Source organism: Syngnathus floridae, unplaced genomic scaffold (assembly GCF_059516105.1).
Source record: "Syngnathus floridae isolate MCC-2025c unplaced genomic scaffold, RoL_Sflo_1.0 HiC_scaffold_33, whole genome shotgun sequence".
NCBI classification, from domain to species: Eukaryota; Metazoa; Chordata; class Actinopteri; order Syngnathiformes; family Syngnathidae; genus Syngnathus; species Syngnathus floridae.
The window spans coordinates 262,552-271,551 of record NW_028284062.1 but is presented as its reverse complement, the minus strand read 5'-3'; the positions used below and the strand labels follow the sequence as shown (position 1 = coordinate 271,551).

The window sequence follows — 9,000 nt, the reverse complement described above, 5'->3', positions numbered from 1 at the left end:
AGGGCGGCTTACCTTATGAGCCTGGTCCATGGAACACTTCCTGAAGTCCAACTCTTCATCCAGGTAGCCCTTCTGCTTGCAGAACATATCCTAGCACAGCTCAAGGTCAGAATTGTTGGGGCACATTGCCGGAGTTCCCCTTGGCTGATGTCGCGTGTCTGTCTACCTTCTCACTTTCAATGTCCAACATCTTCTGTTGAAGTGCTGACTTGGTCACTTTGATGTATTCTAACCACTGAGGAAAGGCTGCTGTCACATAAGCAGAATGCGAGAGCGTGCGTGGACGTGCGCGTTACCTTCTCGGCTAGGGTGAGAAGGGTCCTGGCGTGAATCACGACCACCTGCTCCTCGTTGGTGAGATTCTGCAAGAGCCCAAAGGCACAGCGTCAACAAGCTTCTTTCAGCGCAAAGCCTTCCAAAAGTCACATTTGAGCCGCCGAGTCTCGTGGAGTGCGAACATAAGGAGTTCGACATACACTTACGGCGTTATAGCCCAGGATGTCCAGCTTCTTCATCAGATCACTGATGACGATGTCCGGGGGAAAGGCGCAAGGAGCAATGTAAGGTGTTCTGGGACCTCGGGTTAAGGTTAGGGTTGCGAGGGACGCCTTACGTACGCTCACGCCCTCGGCCTCGCAGTAGATCTGCAAAGGGCTGAGGCCGTCTGGGAAACGGACTTGCAGAAACTTCAAGACGGGGGAGCGCCACTCCCTCTCCTGAAAGGCAGAGGCATGCATCCGTCCGTCCGTCCGTCCGTCCGTCCGTCACATCTCTGGCCTCAACACGCTTGTGCGAGTCTTCCCACCTCCAGCTCCAGGATGCGGAACTCAAGCAGTTCGTTTTGGTCTCGGATATCCTGGATGTGCTCTTTCAGACGCGCTTCTTCCGCCTCCATCCGCCTGACCTGAAAAGACAGTCAGACCTCATCTGCGGGGCTTCCCGACAGGTGTGACGCCAAGCGACTCCGCCCAGCGCCTTTCTTTCCGTCACCTTTTCGGCCAACTGCTGATTGCTCTGACGCAGCAGCTGCTTCTCCTCCACCCACTTGACATTCTAGAAGAGACAAACGCGTGGACAGCTTTGGAATGTTGTGTCATTTTCATCCACAAATTCTTTGGTTGACTGGAAAATGACATTTGCTTTTCTCCGCATTTTCCCAGCCACGTTGGGGGGGGGGGGGGGGGTTGGTCCAGTAATGCCAGACGGATGAGTGACTGAAGAATGTAGCTATTTTGTCTGAGAAAAAGGTGTGCTCATTGATGAGCTTACCTGTCCTTGTTGCTTCAGCGCTGACTCCAGATCTGCTACTCTGCTTTGATAGTGACCCATTTCTACCATCAGCTTTTCTCTGGTCTGAAAGGAGGAGGAGGGAGGCTCCTCCTCCTCCTTTCAGACCAGAGAACACCCGAGGCTGGGTGAGAACGGGGAGGCTGCGACCCGGCCGGGGGTTGCGGGAAGGGGCGCCACCTTGATCTCCTTCTCGGCGTCGTAGTCCCCTTTCGCTGGTCTGGGCTAGCAGAGCGTAGGCTCGTTGCAGCGCTTGATATTCTTGCGTCAGCTGGCGGTAGCGAAGCTCCGCCTCTTCATGCACACACCAATGCAACACAGCACTAGTACCAGAATCAGTCAGACCGGCGACAAAGCACCCGCGACGCAAAGACGAGTCCGATTCCAGGCTGAAGAGGAATGTTTGGTGCCAATACGCTGGCAGAAATGGCGGACTACCTCTTCGGGTTCCGTGTCGGGGGTTCTGTCGGTGTGAAAAGACAAGGACGATCCGTCCGAGTCCACCAACACGTCTTCGTCGTAGCCGTAAAATGTTTCGATGACCTGCGGGCGCGGAAGCAAACATCTCTCTGAACAAACTGAAGCGACACCTCACGATGAATCGACGAGAGGAACGATAGCGAGAAAAAGGCCATTTCATCTTGCGCAACACCAAGCAGCCGCAAACAAACAGACTCACCTTGCAGGACCTCACGCTTTGTTCCTCCTCAGAGATTCTCGACGTCGGTATCGTAGCAGCAAATCTCTCTCCTGTCGACACAAATAATCCGCCTTTGAGATTCTTTGGATGCAAAGGGAACGAACGGCTCCGGCGCAGAAACAAACGCGACTCACAATGACATTTCTGACATGAGCTCCTGTCTCCAGAGCCTGAAAAACACGTCACCGGCGATGATTGGAGGGACGCTCGTCTTTTCCAAAAGTGACAACTACAGGGTGTGTCAGGGTTTTCCAGATTATCTTTATCGTATCATTGTGTTGCTTTGACTTTGACTGCGACCTGTAATAAATAATATTATTTATCCCTTATTTATCCCTATCGCTTATCCCTTCCTACACAAAGTCGTAAAACACCCCTTGCTATGTTTTGACTAGAGGTCAAGGGCTTCCTCTATTCAATCCACTCTTACACCCACCCTGTTTCTCTTAATTAAAATGCTCGTGCAGGAGCCGAGAGTCAGACTTCATTCGTACAACGGATGGACTCTCCACCTGCAGGTGTCCAAAAGAACTTACTTGTCTCCCGTGTGGTTCTTGCAAAATAAGTTGGAGCGAGCGCAACTCTAACAGGGTGCATTTTGCCACTAGCTGCCTACGGACAATGACGTCGCGCTCGCGGCTCATGGTTGACGGGCTGAGCAGCCGGGCAAGTCCGTCGTTTTCAGCGCACAGCGAGTGGCAAAGGCGCTGACAAAACGGGAGCTTTGAGCTGCTGAAAACGGCAAAACAAGTCTAAAGCGTGTTCAAACGCGTGCGCACAATGCTCCTGCTTGAAAGGTCGGAATTTAAGGGGCCAATTTTTTGGATGGCGGCCGCCGGCCAAGCTTTGGACGGAAAAGGTTTCCTGGCGACAGCGAGCGAGCGCGGCGCTGCCGTACGTGCACCGAGTCGCCTGCCTGAAGACCTTGGACAAGTCGTCGATGATGTGCCGCTGCTCCACAACTTGAAGGAACTCCATTTCACCGTCCTGCTGGCCGCAACCGCGGTCCAGGTCATTGAGCGAACTAGGCCTTCTCTGTGGAACACAAATGCAGTGGACTCTGTTGGCACGCCGCCGTTGTCCGCGTCGACTTACCAAGCTTGCCATCTCCTCGTTCTCCTGGGTGACAAAGCGCACTTTGTTTTCAAGGCGACACAGCACCAGCGAGAGTTCTTCATTCTTCCTGCTCAGGCGTTTGTTTTTGTACAGGAGTGGCAGAAATTGGCTTTCTGTTTCTCTCAGTCGCTTTAGCTGCAAGCATGAAGTGCGGGATGTGAAAGACGCACAACACGCGGGCCAGAACGTATCCATTCCTTTTGCATCGGTTTGAACGGAATCGTGGCTTTGGCTCCCAATAAAAGACATCTACCAGGCAACCGACTCGCCGCGCCGCTCAACTAATAAGCAAGCGCAATGGGTGCCTCGCTGGATGGCGCGCATCAAACGTAGCGCAAACCTTCAAGCGTGCCGTCAATAAATTACCAGTTCATTGCGCTCTTCAGAAAGCAGGGCGTTTCGATCCTCCAGTTTCCTGATGACTGCGCTGAGCTCAGCGATTTTCAGATGAAACCGTCGCGTGTCCCGATCCTCCTGAGACTGAAAACGCCCCGCAACACACACACACAAGCACTCGTTCAAAGTTCAAAACTGTTTTTGTGCTACCTTCCTCCAGCAACGAACTAAGTCATGCGTACTGCAAGTGTGTGATGAGGTGGCTTACGCAATGAAGAGGATTGCTAGTAGCGGCGTTGACCCCACTTCCAGGGTAGTTTAGGCCCGCCCTTTGGGAATCCCTCAGGGCAGCGATCTGCTGCTCGGCAGCCTGAGTCTGCAGCTGAAGGCGGTGGACGTGGCCGGCCCCAGGGCTTCATCCAAAACACTAACCGCTCTGTCTTTCAGCTTGATCTCATCCGTCTGGATGTACAAACGGGGAGCGCTCAGGCAGGCGGGCAAACTCATTTGCCAGAATTGTGACAAAAACAAAGAGAGCAACCGGCCAATTTTTTTCTGGAATCGACTAGAACACCTTTGCTGTGACAAAAGCGAAGCGAGCAACCGGACATTTTCTTCTTGTGAAATAGAATAGAATAGAATGCCTTAGGTGTCATTGCACTGCAGGTATACAACGAAATTGGGAACATAGCCACGCACCGCGCATCTGATCAGTCCTACCAGTCGGCGGATCTCCCTCTCGCAGTCTCTCTTGGTTCGGCTCAGCTCCTCCCGATGCTGGTGATGAGCCGATCGGAGCTCGGCCGCTCGGGACTGCCAGGCCTGCTGGGCCGCTGCCAGGGCTTCTTCCGCGCTCCTGGTGGAGGCGACACCGCTCGGTCTCCCGACACCGCCGCGTCTCCTCCACCTCCGCCAGCAAAGCGCCCCCCCTCCTCACCTGAGCAGACATTGCGCCACACCGGGCCGTTGAGACCGCAACGGAGCGCCGCGACGCTTACTGGGGACAAGCTACACAATACGGTAGCGGCCGCATCGAAGCCCGACGTGGCGTGCGGATAGTCAGACACGGATAGAGCGGATCACCTTGTCCATGGAGCCGTCCCTCAGGCTGAGGACCAAGGCATTCAGTCGCTGGATCTCTCCATCTTTGATTTTGATCACTCTCATCAGCTCCATTTCATGCTGCCGCAGTAATGTCTCCCTGGTAATGGCTAACTCTTTCTGCTTCTCCTCATGGAGTTTGCTTTTGAGTTCCGTCATGGCGGCGGTGGCACGGTGGTGCTCCGCCCGCAGGTCCTGACTTCTCTCTCTCTCCAGACAGCTGACCTGACATGACTTAGACTTAGACAAACTTTATTGTCATCTTGTCTGCACATGGTGCATACAAAACGAAATTCCGTTGCATACGTCTTACAACAAAGTAGTGATATTGCAGTTGAATAGAAGTAACATATCCTATGAAAATATATATATATACATATATACTATATATATATATATATATATATATTAAAAATAAGTATAAAGTGCAGCAGTGATAATTATGCAATAGTGCAAGTAGGCAAAACAGTATTCAAGAGTGTGCAGAGGAATGCTAAACCATGTATTAAACTTCTATTTAAAGGGTTTATACAAGTTCAGTAAAGTTGGTAGTGCGAGATAGTGCAAGATAGAGGTCCGTAGTGTCATAAAGTACAGTTCTGTGAATGTGTGATGCAGAGTTCAGTTTAGAGCTCAACAGTTCTAGTGTTCAACAGTCTGATGACAGCAGGGAAAAAGCTGTTGCAGAACCTGGTGGACCTGCAGCGGATGCTGCAAACCTCTTCCCAGAGGGCAGCAGGGAGAACAGTCCATGGTGGGGGTGTGATGGGTCATTGATGATGTTACGGGCACGGGACATGCAGCGCTGAGATGAAATGTCCTGAATGGAGGGAAGAGGAGCCCCTATGATCCTCTCTGCTGTCCTCACCACTCTCCTCACGTTCTTCCAATCGGAGGCGGTGCAGCCTCCACACCACACAGAGAGACAGCTTGTCAGAATGCTCTCTATGGTGCTCCTGTAGAACGTCCTCATGATGGGTGGGGGCAGGTGGGCTCTCCTCATCCTCCGCAGGAAGTACAAGCGCTTCTGTGCCCTCTTGACCAGTGCCGTAGTGTTCATAGTCCAGGTGAGGTCTTCTGTGATGTGGACCCCCAGGAATTTGGTGGTGCTGACCACCTCCACAGCTGAGCTGTTGATGATCAGTGGAGCGTGGTGAGGCTGTTTTTTCCTGAAGTCGACGATGATCTCCTTCATCTTCTCCTCATTCAGGATCAGGCTGTTTTCTCTGCACCAGCCCACCAGCTGCTCCACCTCCTCTCTGTAGTCCAGGTCGTTGTTGTCTCTGATGAGCCCCACCACCGTTGTGTCGTCTGCTGACTTCACGATGTGATTGGTGGTGAACCTGAGGACGCAGTCGTGTGTCATCAGGGTGCACAGCAGGGGGCTCAGGACGCAGCCCTGAAGGGAGCCTGTGCTGAGGGTGATGACATCAGAGGTGTTCTGTCCGACCCGGACCGACTGAGGTCTGTTGGTGAGGAAGTCTAGCAGCCAGTTGCGAAGGGGTGTGTTGAAGCCCAGGTGTTCCAATTTTCCTACCAGATGCTGTGGGATGATGGTGTTAAACGCTGAGCTGAAGTCCAGGAACAGCCTCCGCACATGGGTGTTCTTCTCCTCCAGGTGAGCCAGGCTCAGGTGAAGAACGGAGGAGATGGCGTCCTGAGTGGAGCGGTTTTGCCGGTCGGCAAACTGGAACGGGTCAAATAATAGGGGGAGTCTGGAAACGATGTGACCTTTAAGCAGCCTTTCGAAGCACTTCATCATAACCGGAGTCAGTGCAACAGGCCGGTAATCATTAAATGAGGTGATTTGAGGTTTCTTCGGCACCGGAATGATGGAGGCAGTCTTAAAGCACGCCGGCACTGTGGCTTGGCCCAGCGAGGTGTTAAAAATGTCTGTGATGACCCCAGCCAGATGACTTGCACATTCCCTGAACACACGCCCAGGAATGTTGTCGGGGCCAGGGGCCTTACAGGGGTTGACTCTCCTCAGGGTCTTCAACACATCGGCGGAGTCAAGGCAGAGTACCTCCTCTTCCTGATGGGGGACAGTTTTAACTGCTGGAGTGCCGTTTAGTGCCTCGAACCTCCCAAAGAAGTTATTTAGACCATTTAGAAAGTCAGCATCAACTACACCCACCGGGGGGGGGGAGGGTGAGTTGTAGTCTGTAATCGCCCGTATGCCTTGCCACATACTCCTGATGTTTTTGACGTCGTGGAAACGATCCTGAAATTTTCGACTGCGGTCTCGCTTCGCTATCCTGATGGCACGGTTCAAGTTGGCTCTCGCTGTCCTCAGTGTCTCCTTGTCGCCAGACTTGAAGGCAGAGTTCCGCGCTCGTAGCGTTTGACGTACCTCCTCAGTCATCCAGGGTCGTTGGTTGCCCCGGGTGATGATATTCTTAGTGGTGCTGACGTCCTCGGTGCATTTGTTGATGTAGGCTGACACAGTCATGGCACACGCATGTCTAATCTACATCGGGAAAACTGGGAGGGAGGGAGGGAGGCAGGCAGGGAGGCAGGCAGGGAGGCAGGCAGGGAGGCAGGCAGTGTCTGTCTGTTGAGGTTTTCACCTTGTTCTTCTCCTGCTGAAGTTCTAACTGGACGTCCATCAGTTTGGTTCTCAGCTCGTCATTGGCGGCCTGAAGGGCGTCCGTTCGCTCCGCCTTGGCCCGCCCTGCCGGAGCTCGTTTGGACATCTCTTACTCGAGTCTCGCCCGGTCGTCAGTCAGAGATCACAACATTTGTACCTGGAGAGCACAAACGCAGCGCTGTTTTCCACTGGCTTCGAACTCAACTTCAATCGGTACCGTAACTTACAACATCATAAACATAGAACTAGCTTGACTTATTCATTGAATAAATGCATTTGGTTCTTCAAAACTGCATCACGCAACATAGCGTGACCGAGACGGCCGTTATCCACCTGCGTGAAGTTATTTGGTGAAATGAATGAGATGTTTAAGACACCATCGTTCTGTCTCTATGTAGATGAAGGTAAATAATCGATTGCTGAAGGTCCAAAGGTGTTGTGATAAACAAATAAACATATTAGTGATTAGTGACATATTTGTGATAAACATATTAGGCAGGATAATCACATATGTTAACGTGACTGCCCACACTGTATTTATTTATGGTTATTTGTTAAATCGAGTACTGTTAGACATGAAATAGGAAGTGTTTAACATAAATGGAAGACGAAAGGGGTACTCACCATTGTAGCTCCTGCTGGTCAATGATACGAGCCTCTTCTTGCAGTGGAAAACATACAGCCAACAAACACCGTGGAACCTAAAGGAATGAAATTAAACATTAACATTTAGCCTCAACCAACATTCACAGATACAACGCAACGCAAACTACACAAACGTAAATCTTTTTAAACACAATGAGTTGTACTTACCGTGTACGCTCTAGACGGTCCACTTGCAAGCGGAAAATAAAGATATTTCTGTTGATAATCGTCGTGTTTGTATCCGGTGTCTCGCTCAAGGCCATTGCGCCCACAGATTTGAATTTTGGCGAGAGTTCAGCCTATTGACGTCATTTCCGCGGTGTAATACCCGCATATCTGAAACGGCAAAGTTAAGAGTAGAGTTAAATAAAGTTTTTAGTCAACGCAATAATTTACAACCGTTGACCAGTCGAAATAATCGTCGAAATTTGGCGTCTGTGGCTGGAAGCAGACGCCGAGTTCGACATTCCTCCCAAACGCCACACTCCCTTGCTTTTCAGGGCTAAAAAAAAACAGTTGTAATTACCTTGTACGCTCTAGACGGTCAAGTTGCAAGCTGAAAACAAAAATATTTGCCTTGTTAGTCATCGTGTTACTAACAGCTGTGTCTTGTTTGCCAGAACTGCCGCTTTCCTACTTCCTGTTGCAAGCCACGCCCACGGATTATAATTTTGCCGTGAGTTCCGCCTATTGACGTCATGTCCGCGTCACATGACTGCGACGTAATATTATCTAAAACTGTTTGTGCGGTATTGTGTTGTTCTGTGCGGTATTGTGTTATTCTGTGCGGCGTCGTGTTGTTCTGTGCGGCGTCGTGTTGTTCAGTGCGACGTCGTGTTGTTCAGTGCGGCATGGTGTTGTTCAGTGCGGCATGGTGTTGTTCAGTGCGGCATGGTGTTGTTCAGTGCGGCATAATGTTGTTCAGTGCGGCATAATGTTGTTCAGTGCGGCATGGTGTTGTTCAGTGCGGCATGGTGTTGTTCAGTGCGGCATGGTGTTGTTCAGTGCGGCATAATGTTGTTCAGTGCGCCATAATGTTGTTCAGTGCGGCATGGTGTTGTTCAGTGCGGGATGGTGTTGTTCAGTGCAGGATGGTGTTGTTCAGTGCGGCACGGTGTTGTTCAATGCGGCATGGTGTTGTTCAGTGCGGGATGGTGTTGTTCAGTGCGGCATGGTGTTGTTCAGTGCGGCATAATGTTGTTCAGTGCGGCATGGTGTTGTTCAG

General features: G+C 51.4%; 1 long non-coding RNA gene across 1 annotated transcript; it reads right to left on the bottom strand.

Annotated features, from left to right (window-relative positions):
* Window positions 1–488: 488 nt before the first annotated feature.
* Window positions 489–1,131, bottom strand: LOC148378593 (uncharacterized). Its single transcript, XR_015855763.1, has 3 exons — window positions 991–1,131; window positions 806–904; window positions 489–716 (listed from the first exon to the last, which is right to left on the bottom strand). It is a non-coding gene; the product is annotated as an uncharacterized LOC148378593 (long non-coding RNA).
* Between the last annotated feature and the right edge of the window lie 7,869 nt (window positions 1,132–9,000).